This window comes from Triturus cristatus, chromosome 1_1 (assembly GCF_964204655.1).
Source record: "Triturus cristatus chromosome 1_1, aTriCri1.1, whole genome shotgun sequence".
Taxonomy (NCBI): Eukaryota; Metazoa; Chordata; class Amphibia; order Caudata; family Salamandridae; genus Triturus; species Triturus cristatus.
This window is the reverse complement of record NC_140579.1, coordinates 818,758,309-818,777,222: the sequence shown is the minus strand read 5'-3', so window position 1 is coordinate 818,777,222 and position 18,914 is coordinate 818,758,309.

The following is an 18,914-nucleotide window of genomic DNA, read 5'->3' as shown; positions in this document are numbered from 1 at the left end:
TGAGTGAGTGGCTGTGTGAGTGGCTGTATGGCTGTGTGAGTGGGTGTGTCAGTGGCAGTATATGTGAGTGAGTGGCTGTTTGAGTGAGTGTTGGATTTTAAAGGTGAATAAAATGAATGATTTAAATAAAAAGTATATTTGCCTTTGCAATCAACAGGCTTTATAGTATGAGTGATAGAATGAAAGAGTAGTGCGGATCATAAGGTGAGTGATAAGTGAAGGAAATAACGGATATCAATGTGACAGAAGGCACCTCTTTCTTTGTGATTATTGACCAAAGGTGAACTAGCCAGTGGAAGACCAGTAAGGCCCCTTGCGAACCTGCAGGGCCCGAAGGCGCTCCAGCGAGGACGAACCACTCAAATATGAGGTGCATGGCCTCATAAAAATTTGAGAAGTTGGGTGAGGGTCACTCCAGAAACCTGGGCAGGTGCAGAGACGGCTGAGGCGCAGGCTCAAAAGCAGAGCAAGGCCTCGAGTGTCGACGCTCACTTGTTTTGTCGGATGACTTCGGCGGACGGGGAGAAGTCTAAGACCTCTACGACTTCTTGATTTTGGGGGACTTACCAGAGTGCATGACTTAGACTGTGACGAAGATAGATGACTTTGCTACCTTTCCCCGGACCTTTCTCTTGACTAGGATCAAGATGGTTGCGGCGTCGCACGTTGAGCAGCAAGTAGCTTGAGGGATTGATCCCTCAAGGCCTTGGGGTGTATGGCACAACAATTGGCGCAGACCTTGGTATCGTAGTCCGGCAAGTTGCGGGTCTGTCACAGACATCTGACAGTGACAGACGCCACAGGGCTTGAAACCAGCCCTGCTCGTGGACATTCCTGCCACACCATGGCGTCTTGTTGAATGACTGCTTCCGAGGCTCTAATTCGAATAATGGAGGAGAGCTCTGAGGCAGTGTCTGATACTGAGACAGCATCGGAGGAAGAGGGTCATAGAGCAGGATCTGGGAATGATTTTTCAGTCAAAGATACTTTCGAAAACAACCCATCTTCCAGTGAATCATAGGAACATGGCTCTGGTAGTCATGATGTCCATGCGCAAGCACTAACTATGCAGCAAAAAGTCAGTGATAGGGTAGACCAATGTAGAGTATAGTCAGATACAGCACTGAGCATAGACAGAGTGCTCACATGCTCACATGGTAGACTTCTACTGTAGTTCAGCAAGGAATTCCCCATTTACTGGAGATGCTGGATGTACACTTAATACAGCAATTTGTTTACCTATTGAATACTTCCATCAGCTTTGGATGCAGACCTCCTTGAGGAAATTGTGCAGCAAACAAACGCGCATGTTGAACAGTCTCTGAGAAAGCATGAAGCCACTCTGGTGCCTGACTCTAGCTCACACCTATGGACTTCCACTTCACTTGGAGAGCGGCAATAAGTTCTGGGCCTAACACTGAAGAACGGAAAAGTCCACAATCCCACAGTACAGTTCTACTGGTCTACTCCTGCAGTTTGGCTCACACCCTGTTTTTCACCAGCCATAAGCAGAGACAGGTTTTTGATTTTTCAGGGTATGCTGCATTTCAATGACATTTCTGTGGCACTGCCTCAGGACTACCCAGACTATGGCAGGTTGTTCAAATTTTGACCTGTTGTGGAACCTTTGTCTGTCAAGTTTCCAGTGATTTATACTCTTGGAAAGAATATACCAGTTGATGAGTCCTTGATCTTGTACAAACGGTGACTGCTGTCCAGACAGTACATACCTATTAAAAGAGCTTGTTACAGCATCAGGATGTACATTTATACAAGAGCTCAACAGATAATGTATACAGCCTGAGAGTATACACACTGAAGGACTCCACAATAAATCCTACAGGTTGTGTTTCCATGTTAGGAGTTAGTGAGAAGATTGTGTGGGAGTTTGCCCATTTCTCCTTCATAAATGTCATAACCTTTATGCAGATAATTTCTATACAGGAGTCCAGCTGTTTCGTGAACTGTACAAATCTGGCACTGTGGCTTGTGGTACCATTTGAAAGAACCACAAATGATTCCCTCAGGAGCTTGTTTGCAAGAAGGGCAGAGCAGTGTATTGAATTGCAATGAAATGCTTGCTGTCAAGATCTCAGACAAGCAGGAAGTATATGTGCTCACTACACTTCACAATGAGAGCACTTGTCCTGTCACAGTTTGGGGACAGTGGAAAGAAGTTAATTATAACATATACATGGGTGGAGTGGATAAAAATGGCCTAGTTCTTCGAGCATATATTGGAAGTTGTAAAACTCGCACATGGTATAAGACACTGGCTACTCACCTTATTCAGCTGGCAACATATATTATAATGCATATGTTGACTATCGGCAGACCACCACATGTCCTACCTTGACTTTCAGTTGTCTGTTATTGAAAGCCTTACTGCTCTAGAAGCAGTAGCCTCTATTTTGTCTGTTGTGGAGAACATTGCAAGGCTGCACTTTGCCAACGGCATTTCTGCAACAGAGCAAAACAGTTTTCAATATCTCTAATGCAGACGAATGAGGTAATAGAGTAGATATTGTTGTACCGAGTGCCCATCTCAGCGGGGCCTGTGCTTGCCAACTTGCTTCACTTTGTTCCATACAAAAGTGAAGTTCTTGGAAACTGACTGAAGTGGATAACATTGATTAGGTATTATTAGTTGCCCCAAATCATGAATATATAACCTTCCAAGGGCCATTACTTGAGTAATTTTGAAAAAAGAACTCTAATCCCAGATTGTTTGTTTCTAAATTAGATTTGAGCCACCATGTATTTACCGACTCCAGTAAAGAGGCACACATTGATCTATTTGGCTTCTTGCTACCTTCATCTTCCATCAAAAATATGGTGGAAGTTCTGTCTACTGTATTAGAAGTGCAGTTCAGTGAGTGTGCCATGTTTTGACTGAGTACCCTATCCCCCAAACCGGAGGGCCCTTAGTCTTTCCAGAAGTGCTCTTTAGGGAATTTAGTAGAGTCTGGACCATAATGTTTAGCTCCATTTTCAAAGGTGGATTTGATGACACTGTTCATGGAATGGGCCAAAAATACATCCTTCAACATCCCTAACTTACTTCCACACACTGGAAGGAGTTGGATTTAGTGCAGTGGGTAGGCTGAAAGTGCATGAAAGACAGGTAATTCGAAGCCTGGCCAGGTTGCCACAAGGAGGTGTTAGGAAAGGTGAACATGGCACACTCACATTATTAGGACTCAAGGTGAAACAAAGACATGTACAGGTAGGCAAAGGTTAGCCTAGTTTTGTTGTGCTAGGGATATTGTGTAGGTAGAAGGCAGTTGAATGAAGTAGAAGTGATATACCACAGCACTGAGATCGCCCTCCTCGCCACCACAGACAACGTTCGCACCCTCCTTGACTGAGGCAAAATTGCAAGCCTCATCCTCCTGGACCTCTCGACCGCCTTTGATACCGTCTTCCACCGCACCCTATACACAAGACTACATGACCCCAGCATCCGCGACAAAGCCCTGGAATGGATACGCTCCCTCCTCACCAGCTGAACACAGAGAGTCAGACTACCACCATTGCACGCTGAACCTACAAAGATCAGCTGCAGAGTGCCTCAGGGCCCCACTCTCTTCAACATCTACATGGCCCCGCTCAAAGCCAACATCAGGAACCACAGACTCAACATAGTCTCCTAAGCCAATGACACCCAGCTGATTTTCTCCCTCACCAATGAACCCACAGTCGCCAAGAACAACTTCCACGACGGGATGAGGGCTGTTGCCACCAGAATGAAGAACAGCTGCCTCAAGTTCAACTTAGAGAAGACTGAAGTCCTCATCCTGGGCTCCAACCCCCTCCTCATGGGACGACTCCTGGTGGCCCGCTGCACTTGGAAACCCCCCCACACCCACAGATCATGCACGAAACCTTGGCATCATCCTGGACTCCTTGCTCACCATGTTCCGCCAGGTTAACCCTTTGGGCGTGGCCAGAATTTCCCCGTGGTGTGGGAAAATTCCACGTGTGCGCAGATCGGACGGCTCCTGACCATCCGACGCACACGCCCACTGTGACCGGCCGTCTGAAGCATGCAAAGGGTTAATGCCATCTCATCATACTGCTTCCCCGTGCTACGCCTGCCCCGAAAGATTTGCAAGTGGATCCACACCGAGTCCAGAAAGAAGTTCACCCATGCACTTATCAGCAGCACAATCGACTACAGCAATGCACTCCAACATTACCCAGAAACTCCTCAAGAAACTGAAGAACATTCAGAGCCTCTCTGCCAGACTCATCCTCAACATCCCCTGCTGCAACATCACCGGCCACCTGAGAGACCCCCACTGGCTCAACTAAAGAATCATCTTCAAGCTCCTCAAACACAACTACAAAGCCCTACACGACTAGGGACCTGCATACCTAAACCACCACCTCGCATTCCACGCACCCACCAGAGACCTCTGCACTGCCCTGCTGGGCCTGGCCACCATCCCATGTATCCGCAAGACCACAGCCAGAGGAAATTCCTTCTCCTACCTCACAGCAAAGACCTGGTCTCTCCACCTCAGGCAATCACTGTCACTGCCTCAATTCAGGAAGGACCTCAAGACCTGGCTCTTTGACTGAACCACAGCGCCTTCAATTGATTAGCAGCCCCCACGCTTTACAAGACACTTAACTGATATACAGATGACTGTATCCGCCATGCGTCACATGTCATACTTGTGGCCTGTTTGCCACCTTCATCCTCTGTCAGAACATGCTGGATATTCCACCCATTGTGTAACATGTGGATTTCAGTCAAAGCTTTGCACATAACAGTGGACATGACATGTGCAATGATTTGTTGGTCTTGCTTTTGGCTTCTTGCTACCTTCAATTAGTGTTTTAAATTTCACGCCCGTTTATTTATTTATTTAAAGAGTTTTATATAGTGCTGGCTAGACCCGAAGGTATCAGAGCACTTTACATAAGGATCAACAATGTAACAGAAATTACGCATTACGTCAAAAAATAAGCAATACATTAAGAGAGGAGAGAAAGGAGAGAGAAAAGTAGTGGAGGGAGGAAGGGGAGGTGAGAAAGGGAGGATGAGGGAAGAGACAACAGTAGAGGCGAAAGGAAATCTGTCTAAAGACCGACTGGGTAGGTGACGTCCAAGGAGGGAATCTACGGCCCGTCTCCCCTTTATCTAAACCAGGTAGCTCCATCGGGCATCAGACAAAATAGTTTGGTCTCAAGTGGTGAGGGAAGAAGTTCACAGAAAAATAGGGTGGGATCAAAGGGCAAGGGCAGGTGAGGGCAAATGTCAGAAGCTGGAAAGAGTAAGAGCGGAGACGGGTGAGGGAAGGGAGAGGGAGAGATAAGGTCAGGAGAGACGCATGAGAGTTTGCCCAAAGTCCGGCTGGGTAGGTAATGGTCAAGGAGGGAGTCCAAAGTCTATCTCCCCTTTAGCTCGTGAGGTAGCTCCACCGGGCATCGGACAAACATAGCTAGGTCTCAGCTGTCTAGGGAAGATAGCAGGGTAAACGTCCTGGTGGGTGGGCGGGGACAGGGACGGGTGAAGGCTGGTTGAGGTCCCAACAGTGATATATGATTAAAGACCAGGGGAGGAAAGAGCATCGCAGAGGGTATCACTGAGTCGGCCATCTAGAGCTCAGGTAGGGGGTACGAGTCATTGCAAGTTCGGATACAGTCAGTCCCCATGAATCTCTATGGCCCAGAAGGGAAGTGTTAGGGCGGCCATCTTAAGATCTGGTCGAAAACGCTGGGGCAGAAACAATTAGAGCCATTTGCCATATAAAGATCGTCTTGGAGACAAAAGCGGCCCCACAATGATAGGCATCTCCCAATCAGTGGGCACAGGTACAACAACGATCGCCCAGCATGCCCATGTCTTCTCGCGCAGCACCCCAGGAGAGGATGAGACGCTCTGAATAGTCCGCGTTTCGCCGCCATTTAGAGTCAGGCACCATACCCTGCGGGAGATCGTCGAGGAGACTACAAAAACGGCCTCACAATGAAGCGCTCCTCACAGCCAACTGGCAGCATCAGCGCAACTGACCAAAATCACCCAGACTTCAGCGACAGTACGGTGATAGCACGCCCCTTCCCCCAGCACCGGGGGAGATCTCACCTCAGTTAGGACTCGGTGTAACCTCCAGGTGTCCCGCTCGTCATGCAGGCAGTTGACCGCAGTGAGTAGTCCCCCAATCCAGAGGTGGACCCAGGGAGAGGGAACTGGTAGATGGACGAACACAGAAGCCGGCGGCCACACGGAGCAGCTCCCATGGCACTGGGCAAGACCTCACTGCTCGGCAGGCGCCATCTTGGCCTCTTCATCGGTGCGGACATCAAGGCTCGTTTCACCGAGATGTCAGATCGGAGAAAGGCGCTAAGGATCTACTTGAATTCAGCCCGCATTCCGTTCGCACCAATGCCGTTTAGATGAGAAAAACAGCGCAGTGGGAGGCCCGCTCTGGAAGTCAAGGAGAAGGTTCAGCATGGAGCATCAGCTCCGCGTGGCCATGATAGGCTGGCTCCTTCCCTTTGTTTGTACTCAGTTTCCAGTATCATTCCTCCACATGGGAGTCTGTGAGGGGTTTGCTGAGTAACTGGACCCTAGATGTATCCCCATTTCATTTAACCACTTGTTTTTAGGGCTAGGTCTTGCGCTCTCAGCGCTCGTTTGATGGACAAACCCCTCTCATGGAGGGTTATTTAAATCCCCCAACAGTGCATCTACGCAGCCGGTGCGCCACTGGCATGCCAAAGGTGCGCCAAAGGCAAGCCCGCATGTGCCTGGCTGTGCTCGGACCATGCTTAGCACCAGCCATTATACCGGTCCGCACTCCCATTTCAGAGTTTCGATTCAACATTCTAGAGATCAAGTTCTCAATATGAACCTTTAAGGTAAGTGCTGCTTTGTTTTCTCTTTCTGACTTGACAAGAATCCTGAGGTAACCTCATGTACAGAATGTAAACTTACCCTCTTAAACTTAAAAGTTAAAGTGCAAATACCCAGAACAACTTCTTTGCCAAAGACATCACCCTCCACGAAGCCAGTAAGTTGTACGCTAATCAAAGCGCGTTGCCTGATTAAGCACCCGCTTGAGTTAGCGGATTTCCTTGACACTCAAGCCATTGCTGTTCCTGCGGCTTTTCCATCTTTAGGCAGGATCGAATAGGAAAAACAGGCGGTAGTCTAGACGTCATCTACCGCAGCATACTTGGAGGTGTCTTTGTGAACTATAATAATACTAAAGAACTTGAAGCACTGTCTTTTAAAATTCAATTCAGTAATCATCATTCACTTAACGGTATGCTTATATATCGTCCCTGTTAGACCTGACACCATTGGAGTCGGTTTCCCCTGTATTTTTACCTTTGCCTCCTGTGTTTTTGCTGTGTGTTGGACTTCGTTTTTGCTGGACTAGATGCTTTGGGCCTCTGTGACTGCTGTTCAGTGCCAAAAGTGCAGGTGCTCCCTTTGTAAGTTATTGTTATGGATTAGTTATTTCATGATTGGCATATTTGATTTACTAGTCAGTCCCTAGTGCAGTGCACTGTGTGTGCCCAGGGCCTGTAAATCAAATACTGCTAAGTGGGCCTGCAGCCCTGATTGTGCCACCCACATGAGCAGCCTGTAAATGTGATTCAGATCTGCCACTGCAGTATCTGTGTGCAGTCTTGTACGGGGCCCAGAGCGAGGTAGGATTACAGCTAGTTGTCGTCCACCCAGCACATCAGAGCAACAATGTGCTCTGTATTTCCACCGTCAGGCCGTAGACCATTATACTGGGGGTCTTCCACTGCCCAGTATAGGTCTACTAGGGCTTCACTCTATTGTGTCTGGTCACCACCCTAAACTTCAGGAACCAGACCTCTAGTAGTGCACCACTTATTTACTTAGGTCCTGATGAAGTGCCATACGACTCGCTAGGAGCGATAAAGGCACGAAACATGTCGACCCATCACACAGCGATAGCCCTCTAGGAACATTGCATCCACGTAGGGCATCCACTTCCTTTTTACCTAAGCTGGAACTACCTGAACCATTAAAATTGTTTCTGAACAGGACTGCTCCAGACTCATTTTAATATCCACTACCTGGATGTGCATTGACTGTCTGGCTTCGGAGTAACAAGGGCTGGGAATGTGCAGTGGCTCCAGAGAGTCTGGATGAGTCAGGGCTGGGTTGAATTGACCTGGGCTACATTTAGAGTAGGGGGAGGAGATTTCCTTTCACCTGAATGGGTCTGGTCTGCGTTCCACAATGCTGTCGCCACCCCCTGCCAGGAAGCTACATCAGAGAGGACAGAACTGATTTTGACTGAGCACAGGGCTTCTCTGCCACCAGAGAACAGAGGATTTTGCTCTATAAATATTAGGGTCCAGACCCGAGAACTTTAGATCACTTTTGAGACTTCAGGAGGAACCTCTGCCAAGGAGAAGAGCTGGAGAAACTGGAGGAGGAGTACTGCCCCTTTGCTGTGTGCCATCTGGGGTTGGCCTGCAGTGGCTATTTCTGCCAAGGAGAGGATCTATGTGGTCATCCTGCTTGAGAAAGTATTTCCAAGGGCTTGAACTGGAGTTTTATCCCTGTTCACGAGGTCTCAGGAACAGCAAAGATCTCAGCGAACTTCTGGGCACGGTCTCTGGAACCGCTGGTTTCATTCGCCGCAGAAGAAAAAGGCAACCGACTCTGTCACCGAGTCCATCACAGGATTCTGTGTCCTGAAGGCACCGTAGAGAGTAACGACAACGCAACCCTAGTCTCACCGACTCCGTCAACGAGCTGCTGCTTGCAACGCATCCTGTGGGCACCGCACTCCTCACCGCTTTGCTACACGCTGCACTGACGTCATCAACTCCATTGCTGCCCGACTCAAACATCAACCGGCTTCGTCGCCGCACCATCACCTGCCAGCTCCGCATTGAGCACCACCTCCCGCTGCAACGCAAGCCTTGGTCTCACCAACTCCGCCAACGAACCGCTGCCTGCACCAAGCCATGAGGACACCGCATGCTGCAACGCTTCCATCTCACATCGCAACCGTGACGGTTGCCCCTGACTGGCTGGGAGCATTGTGTCGGACGCAACAAGAATGGTACTGTCTCCAAGTCTGTCACCGCTTTAGCTAACCCGTATCGATGAGGTTAGCTGGAATTGTTAAACTCTGTTGTGTTCAGTATCGCGGTTGTCCCCAAAGGAGCTACCAAGTCGGAGGAACTGTGTTTTCATGTTATTCCTGCAATTTAAAGGTTATTTTGCACAGTAACTAATTTTACAAGTATTGACTGTTGAATTTTTGTCGTTTTTGGTCTTGTTTGGTGTAAATAAAGTTTTACCATTTTTATAAACTGGTGTGGTGTCCTCTATCTTCCATCGTTTCCCAGCTGAACGCCCACAAACTGATCAGCCCCTGGAACTATATTACATCAGAAGCTTTGGAGAGGTCCCTCTCAGAATTTCTCGTTGTTTAGAATGACTTAAACGAGGCTGCAATCGCCTTTAACCAGTGGTTCAATGCATCTGTGAATAATACAGAACCTGTCAAAAAATATAAAAGTCAGATATCTAAGCCCTCATAACCTTGGTTTTCAGACAGCCTTAGGCTTCAAAAACAAACCTGCCGCCAGCTGGAAAGGAAATAGAGACCCCACTATGGCTCCATTGAATAAGACTCCCATAAACAGTCACTGGCAACCTATAAAGCATTAATTCTCACTGAAAAACCTGTTTTTATACGACGTCAATTGAAGCCTCAAGAATTCATCCAAGGAACTGTTTGCCACATTGAAAAACTCACCAAACCTCCAGACTCTATAAATACAAATGTTAGCCAAGAGTTTTGTAACTCTTAGGCAACTTTCTTTAATGATAAAATCAAGGCAGTTTATAGTAATTTCTCGAGCAATCATCTTTTTGGTCAATCTTTGTCTTAGAGTCTGAATTCCACAAATCCCACATTAGAAGGTGTTTCTGACACAGCAGGAGACTCTATTGACCCACCCATGCTATCATCCTTTTCACATCTTACTATAGCTCAAGTCAAAAACCTGCTCCATCAAACAAAATCAGGTTCCCCACTTGATCACTGTCCTCTCAAGATATTTCATCTAGTGCCTGATACCATCACAGTGCATCTCCAAACCAACTTCAACCAAATGTTTTCTTCTGGTATATTTCCCACCAAATGGAAGTTAGCATCAGTTCTTCCACTTTAAAAAAAGCCTAATTTGAACAACACAGATTCAAATAGTTACCGACCCATTTCCCGACTCCCTTTCCCTGACAAAATGGTGGCAAAGGCTATGAACACAGAAATCTCAGACTTTATTGAGACTCATGGATATCTTGACCCCACCAAGTTTGGGTTCAGAAGCCATCACAGTACCAAACTTGCCCCAATCACAGCATCAGAGCAGGTTAGGCATACAGAAGACGCTGGGGAGAATGCGGCATTGGTGCTTTTGGACCTCTCCATAGCGTTTGATACTGTCAATCACAATACACTACTAGATCCTCATGCCACAATAGGCATTAAGGGACATCCACTTTCATTGCTCAAATCTTTTCTTGCCGATCGTGAACAATTTGTCACCTTGGCAGATTTTAATTCACCTACCAACACACTTCCCTGCAGCATCCCCCAGGGCTTCTCGTTGAGCCAGACACTTTTTAATATCTACGTCATTCTATTGGCAAAACTGATCCAGTCCTTTGAGTTCTTGTTGTATCTAATGTCGATGACACCCAAGTCGTTATATCAGTGGCCAGTAACCCCACAGACACTACTACGCGTTTTCATAACTGTCTGCTTCAAGTCTGGATTTGGATGGCCTCAAACTGTCTGAAGCTCAACCTCCATAAAACTGAGGTCCTACTTTTCGGGAATAATGTGTCCTTATGATCGCCAACTCTATGGCTGCAGGAACTCAGCTCTGCCCCTACACCAGTAAGCAAGGTGAACAACATGGGAGTAAATATTGAGAGAAAACTTTCTTTTGAGGGCCATGTCAATACAATTTTTTCAGTTGCATTCTTCACATTAAAACGTCTTAGAAAGGTGTTCCCTTTCATTCCCCAGAATCTACAAAAAATAATGACCTCAGCCCTTGTAGCATCAAAGGTTGATTACTGCAACAACCTATTTGCCAACATTAGGAAAAAGCATCTGACTAAAAATCAGTTTGTGCAAAATGCAGTCGCCGATTGATTTTGGGTATTTCCAAGCACAAATATGCTTTTCCTGTGCTTAGATGTTTACATTGGCTCCTGGTGAAGAAAAGCCTTGGGCCCGATTCACAAAGGTAATGTGAGACAAAAGTCTAAGTTTATGACTTTTGGTATTCACAGAGGTCATACGTCTGTAGTTGGGCCGGAATCTATGGCTTTGGCCGTACTCTCCGCACCTAGGCCCTACTCTCAGGCTGGAGCTGTACTCTCTGGATCAGGCCTGATGAAGTGTATTCAATTGGCCGGAATGCAACTTTTACAAAAAGGAACATTAGGATCATATGATAAATGGTAGAGGAGGCCATGAAAATCAGTTTGGTCAGGGAAAAGGGTGTGGCCGGACACTACATCACATCCCAGAAAGGTTTGCTTGTTTGCATCACAGTACATGCAGTCCACAATTTGCGCTTCCCTTAGCGCTAAGGACAATGTACGATTGTAGGTAAAGTTTGAAGTTTGCATGGCACTGGGAGTAATAAAATGTTGTGGGATTCACAAAAGGCACACCACCCTGGAATTCCCTGTGTGACTAGTTTCCATAAATGTCTGTGGCTGGCAGGTTTCCATGGCAGACTCAAATATCGCAGCTACCACTATCGCTGGCCACTTTACATAGCACTTTAGGACAATTTGTGTCATGGTCTTTTAGCCCACCCGCACAAGTGGGGGACTTGCAGGATTGCTGTGTGATAGAAAATATGTGGCTACACACAGATTTCAGATCTTCCCTTCACAGACATTAGAGTAATATATGTATTTTTGGGCACAGTTTGAGGCTTGCAAGGGCTTCTGAATAAAAGAACACCATTAGAAGCACAAAAGTCACACCACCCTGGACACCCTGGGGTGTCTAGTTTCCTGAAATGTCTGTTTTTGGTGGGTTTTCCCTTTCTGTTTTGTCTTTTTAGCAGTTATAAAGAAAAGCTAATCAAGGTTTGTGTATCACATATCGTTTCATTTTGCTCGTGTGGGTGGCAGGGCACTCACGTTTGGGTGATCAGGTTGTTGGTTGAATGGCATATTAATTTTGGTAGGTTGTAGTTGTGGTGAATAGTCACATATTAGACATAATTTTACACAACACATATGGCTCATTTGGAATTGAAGTTAAACGCCGCGTAAATAAGGATTGGTTATTATGTACCGCATGAGAATTATCATATTGAGGAAATCATAATTTTGAGAATGGAGTTTTTTTTGTTTTTGAATTGTATTGCGCCCACTTAACTGATGTATAATGTGTCACGGTGGAGGTACATTGGTGCAATGTCTTAGAGCCAAGGAATATTTAGGAGTGCATAAATAGTGACTTTGGTCTATCTCTTACTTAGCCTTGAAAAAGTCGCATGTACACTTAACAAGAGGCGACGAAACACGTGTTACTTGAAATTCACGTGTGCTAGGGAATCTGGTAAATAAGACACGGGAGTCACTTTTCGGTTACTACCAACTATATCACGCGGGCTTACCAGAGCCGGTTTTTTGACTTCACTTAGCATGGCGGAGCCAACAAACATATTAAGAACTACTATTTAGAGGACCACACGAAGACCGTCATAACGGCTTACTATTAGAAATAGCATAGCTGATTAACCGGCGTGATAACGATTTACAATATGGTCCACCATTCCTAAATAATAGAAACTATTGGTGGAGACCCGTTTTTCTTCAAAATAAGCCGTACAGATACCAGGACCATCCATTGTGATATAAACAACTCTTCTAAATGATTACAAGGGCAACAATTATGGATACTTTACCCATGGCCGATCTTTCCTAAACAATAGAAATTATTGGTGGAGACTCGTTATTCCTCAACACAAGTGGTACAGATATCAGGACCTTTCCTTGTGATTTAAACAGCTTTTCTAAAGCACTACAAGGGCAACAATCACGGATCTTATTTACAGAATCTTTTCGCACCTCTGAGCGCGTTTTTGAAATATCCTACAATCAATATTTCGTCTGGCAGAAGCATAATTGCATGTTGGACATTTAAATTGTTTTCCAGACTTATAATAAAAGCCCTGAGGAAGTCACTATATGTGACGAAACACGTGTCGGCTGTCATCCATTTGGATCAAGATTTGGAGAATATAAGTCTCCTATCCACGAACTAACAACTAGAACTAAATGTACTAGGGAGTTCTGATCTGTGTTTATGACTACGACTTTTCCTTTTTTGTAAAATTTCGAATTAAATTATTCTTTGTCATACATTTCTGTGAGGACCTAATCTGTTCCGTAGCCAGTTTCTCATTATTAATAATTTGTTCTCCGTTTCTTTGGCTAATAACCAATAAGAATAACAAATGTGACTCTAGAGTGCCGGGATATCTTTGTGTAAAGAATCTGGTAAATGCTTTGGTTGCAGCTTAGGCCGCAGTATTAGAAGAGGTGGGTGGTTCTCTCCTCCTTGTAGCACCGTATTACACTTTTTCATATTAGGATAATTTAGTGAATATTTCCAGCTGCGCTTTCCCTATACCCAATACCACTATTCTCCTGTGCTTTAGGTTTTCCTGTGTGTTGGCTGAGCTAGAGAGCCCAATATCTACATCTAAACACATTGTAAAACAAAAAGTATGGATTCTGTTGGGTAACATTTGATGCCCCCTGGTCGTGTTTTGGGTCTGTTGTGTTGCAGGTGCTAGGCCCAGCCACACAAGTGGGAGACAAGGCACTACAGAATAGTAGAACATTTGTTATTATCAATAGGATTTCTTTGTATTTATGCACTTCCAAATGTAAGTCAGTGTATAAGAAAGAAGACATTTTGAAAAATGCCCTCTGAAACACATGCTAGTATGGGTACCTACAAAATCTGAGATGTACAATTAACCACTGTTCCTTAACTCAGAATCTTTTGTACATTTCAATAATACATAGGCTTCCTTCATGCCCATTTTGATCTCTTTATATTTTACCATATGCACTGCTCTGCACTCAATACACAATGAAAAACTATTGTAAGCTGCAGCTTAGTTGTTGGCTCTGGGTACCTTGGGTTCTTGGAGAACCTACAAACCCTATATATCCGAGTGACCAGGAGCGTCTAGCAAACGTACTGGTGTATTGTTTTTATAAATCAGGTACTGTGACAAGAAATTACAGGTACAAATGTTGTCACAAATGGCGGTTTTTTCCTACCCATTTTCTACATTTTTTATTTCAACAGTTACTTTTTTGGGGGAAAACCTTGTGGATCCACACAAATGACCCCTTGCTGAACTTCAGAATGTTGTCTACTTTCCAGAAATGTATAGCTTTCCAGCTTCACCCATGTATTTCACACTTATTACCACCACAAACTGGAAGCAGGTTGAAAGCACTAAAATGTGGAAAAATTAGTTACCTCCTAGAAGAATGCCAAAATTGTGGGGGAAAAATAGGTTTTTTAATGCATGTTCCATAAAGCTGGGAAGTCTGTGATTTTAGCACAGCAAACTTTTCGTTGATGCGATTTTTTTTTGTGGATCACTCTTTTCCAATGTTTCACCCAAAAACTCTACATTTAGCTATATTTTGGCAATTTGCTCAGTCCCCTCCTGGTGAATCCACAAACCCTTTTAGGATCCCTGTAATACTGGGAAAAAAGTATCAAAATTTAGAGTGGATTAATTATGTGGAAAAAATGTTAGGGAGGTCTAAGTGTAAAGTACCCCAAATAGCAACAACAAATACCACTGGGGGTAAAAAAGCCTAAGCAGCTAAAGGGTTAATTGAGATCTAGCACGTCCAAAAAAGCATATGTTGGCAATGTGATGTAGCCGACCTATTTAATATACGGAAACAGGAGATGTCTTCAAATAGTGCATCTTCTGGCAAACAAGCATGTACTTACTGTCAATGTCTGCTTTCTTGAAGACCTCGAAGGCGTCTGTATGGCTCAAAAGGATACCCACATTTTTCAAGCTGTTTTCAAAGTCGCGTAGGGACATCTTACCCTCACGATTGCTTCTAAATGCTTCAAAGGCTGCACGGAAAGCTGCAGGAAGCACACAACATCAGTGTAGTTAACTCTGCAACAGTCAGAGAAGGAATTGAGAATTATGGACGACAGGAGTATTTTTCATTCGGTGAACAAAGACAGTTCGAATAACTTTACGCACTGGGTGCTTTTCAGATTCTGAACTTTAGAATATTCTAGAACTATTCAGGGGGGCAGTTTGCAAGATCATAACTGATAGTGAGACAATATTGTAGATCTCATAACCGGAAAAGCATACCCATGCTTGACGATTGCTTCTACAGGTCTGTAACTTTCAGTCTCAAACATGCTTACCTTCAAGCCTTCCCCTGGTTCGAAAATCCACGTTTACCATGAAGAATCCGATAAGATTTTGAAAAAAATCTAGGCAATACAAATTTGCGAATCTACATAGGATAGCCATGCTGGTAAACAGATGCTGTTGTTATGCAGTTTAAAGGTACTCAGTTTGAAGACTTCGGAGCGTTAGATGATTGACTTGATAAGATACACACAGTCAGAGACAAAGGGCCTGATGTAAAGTTTGGTGGACGGGTCACTCTGTCACAAACATGGCAGACAGCCCATCCACCTTATTACAAGTGCATCATATCATATGGTGGAATAGGTGTCTTGGTTGTCAAACTATTCAGTTTTACATGCATGCAACAAAAAAGAACAAGTTATTTTCCTCCGATAATGCTCTTTCCGGTGGATACTCTAACTCCAGATTCCTCACCTTGTGAATATTTCCAGGCACCAGACTGGATCCCGAAACTCAAAAAGCAGAGCCCCTGCATGCCGCTAAGTGGCACTGGATGACTTTGTATCGATTCCGTTCCACTCCTGAGGTGAAGCGTGGGGCTGTGTATAAGTGCCACCCATGCACTGACATCTGTTTTCTTCACAAGCTTGTCTGCACCAAGATGCAGGACTCAAACAAATTGGAAAAAACTGTGCGCAGATTCCTAAACTGGGACCTTCTTAGTTGGAAAGGAAACCATTCCACAGAACGGGGATGTGGGAGGACAGAAATGAATCTGCGGTTGGAGTATCCACCAGAAAAAGCGTTACTGAAGGTAAGTAAGTTGTTCTTCTGATGGATACTTCTAACCACGGATACCTCAACTTGTCAATGAATACCAAATCTGTATCTCTCTAGGTGGCGGGTCTGTGGAATGGCTTAGACTAAAAGGTCCTGCAGCACTGAACAGGCAAAATGCCTATCCTGGGGGACATGACTGTCAATGCAAGAGTGCATCATGAATGTGTGCACTGATACCACATAGAAGCCTGACAGATATCAAGGACAGGCACTCCATGTGCCAATGCGGTAGCAGCAGTCTTGGCTCTGGCGGAATAAGCCTTCAGATGTTCTTGAGGCTCCTTCTTAGCCATTACATTGCAGAACTTAATAAAGAGGACTATCCACTGTGAGATGGCCCACATCTGCGCTGCCTTGCCCCATATAAACACATTAAGAGCTTTGGTGAGACTGACGTAAAAATTCAGCGCTCTCTAGGGTCCAAGCAATCAAAGCAGGTCTCTATTCCTCTGTTGAGGGACGAGATGGAGCAAGAAGGTCAAAAGAGTGATGTCTTTGCAATTTAAAAAAAGAAATCACCACCTTCGGCAGGAATGCAGCTCTAGTCTATAACACCAGTTAGTTCAGAAAAAAGGTGGCATAACATGGCTGGACCGAGAGAGGGCCTGAAGCTTACTCACATGGCATGCTGATGTTATTGTAATAAGAAACCATCAAGCGTTATCTACCATTAGATAATATCCCTCTGGGCGCTACGGAGATGGATCGCGTTGGCGAGATTTACATTTTGTAGGTAGGGTTCAACCAATGAGGTAAGACCAGTCTTGCCTCAAAAGTTGCAAACGTACTTTATTTGTCTCATGAAAGATAAATTCAAATAAACGATAAGGAACAACATCCTGATGCGGTTGGATTTCTTTTAGATATGATCCCAATGCATTTTGGGCTCACTGGGGGCCGTTCATCAGGGGAATCTAGACAGCAAAATAAACTGGTGTCAAAATGAGGGACCACGTCAATGGGAACATTATATTCATGTACCTAGTGGGTTAGTAAATGGTGCCCAAGGTGAACAAAAAGATGAAAGAAAGAAATCATCGGCTATGATCAGTTCTACAGTAGCGTGCATAATATGTTCTATAGACATGGTAAAATAGGAGAAAAGGGGTGCACCTTCTCGTCCTAATTTTCCCCACATACGCGGTTATTATTGTCCAACACATTTGCTTTTTCTTTCTAATTGCACTTGTATTTCTTTTCACTACACTAGTGTTCTGTTAAAATTCTAGACACACAGTGACTGAACATTCCAAACGGGAGATTTAAAGCAATGTTACACATCGAGATCATGCTTTTCTCCTTGGGCTCTGGGATACCGTAATTTTGACGTTATTTTGGCATTTTTAGTTCTCCAGTTCAGGGAATAGATTCCCCTGAGGTGTGTGTGAGAAGTTGGCCTGATGTATGATGTCACTAGTTCTAGTGTACACCTTATATCAGTCCAAATACCCTTATGGTGATTGGTTGTAAAGTCAACCTTATAGACCAGCTATCCTAGTGGTAGCATGGACAAGAGCAGTCTTAGGCTAAACTCTGAATGGCATGTGAAGCCAGCTGTGATACCATATATAATCCCTTGAATACCAAATGAAAGGACACCACAACAGATATATATATAAAATAAAGTGTATTTATTCTAGTCAAACCCTCAGCACTCTTTATGAGATTAGAGGTAAGTACAACACAGTCTTATTTAAGCATACATTAAGTCACACAGGTAAGTAATACAGTTAGGCCCTAGGGGCCACGCAAACCATATACTAAGTAAGTGGTATAAGGACCACTGTCACGGAAATAGAATAGGCCTAGGCCTAGGGAATCGCTGGGGCTACACTACACTAGCTTTAGTTAGGAAGTGGGAGGCCCACGGGATTCGTGTGCAGAGTGGAAACACTCACGCGTAATGCGTAAAAGTCACTAGCAATAGTACAGTTTAGAAAACGATAGATTTAGGACACTTCCGGAGTAGCTAGGAAGTCGAGACTGGAAAACTAGACACTAGGATAGTCACTATCCTGATGAGCACCGGAGTACCCAAGTTACCTAGCCCACAGGCTGCGGGTGCATAGGGGTGAAGTTGCGTCGGTTTTCGTCGTCGACTCCTATGGATGCCTGAAGAAAGATGCTGACAGGCAGTCAGTGAAGAGTGTCCGGTGGATCCCAAGGCTGGGATCAAGAAGAGAGGAGACCTGCAAGCAGAAGGGACAGAGTCAAGGTCACTAGCCAGTGACCACGTGGAACCAGGAAGGAACCAGGCGATGTCGTGAAGATTGCAGGTGAAGGTGAAGCTTGTCGCTGCAGCCAGGAGGACCAGGAAGCGTCAAGGACGACCAGGACCAGGAGGCGAGCTGTCCCACGAAGGCTCTTGCTGTCGGCGGCGTCGAAGTTGGACTAGGACTCACCAAGCCTTGGCAAGCGGAACCCACGAAGAACGGAGGACTTGCTTCTGGTGCAGACCAGGAAGGTCTGGGGTGCTTCTTCTTTGCAGAGAAGCGGGAGCCAGTCTGGAGGAGCCAAACCAGCACAGAAGATTTCAGGGTGCGTCGTCACAAAGGCCACTAGCCAGCGGGCAAGCAACCGGACAGACGCGGCAAGCAGGAAAATGCAGAAGGGCCCCACGCAGGACTCGTGGAGTGTGG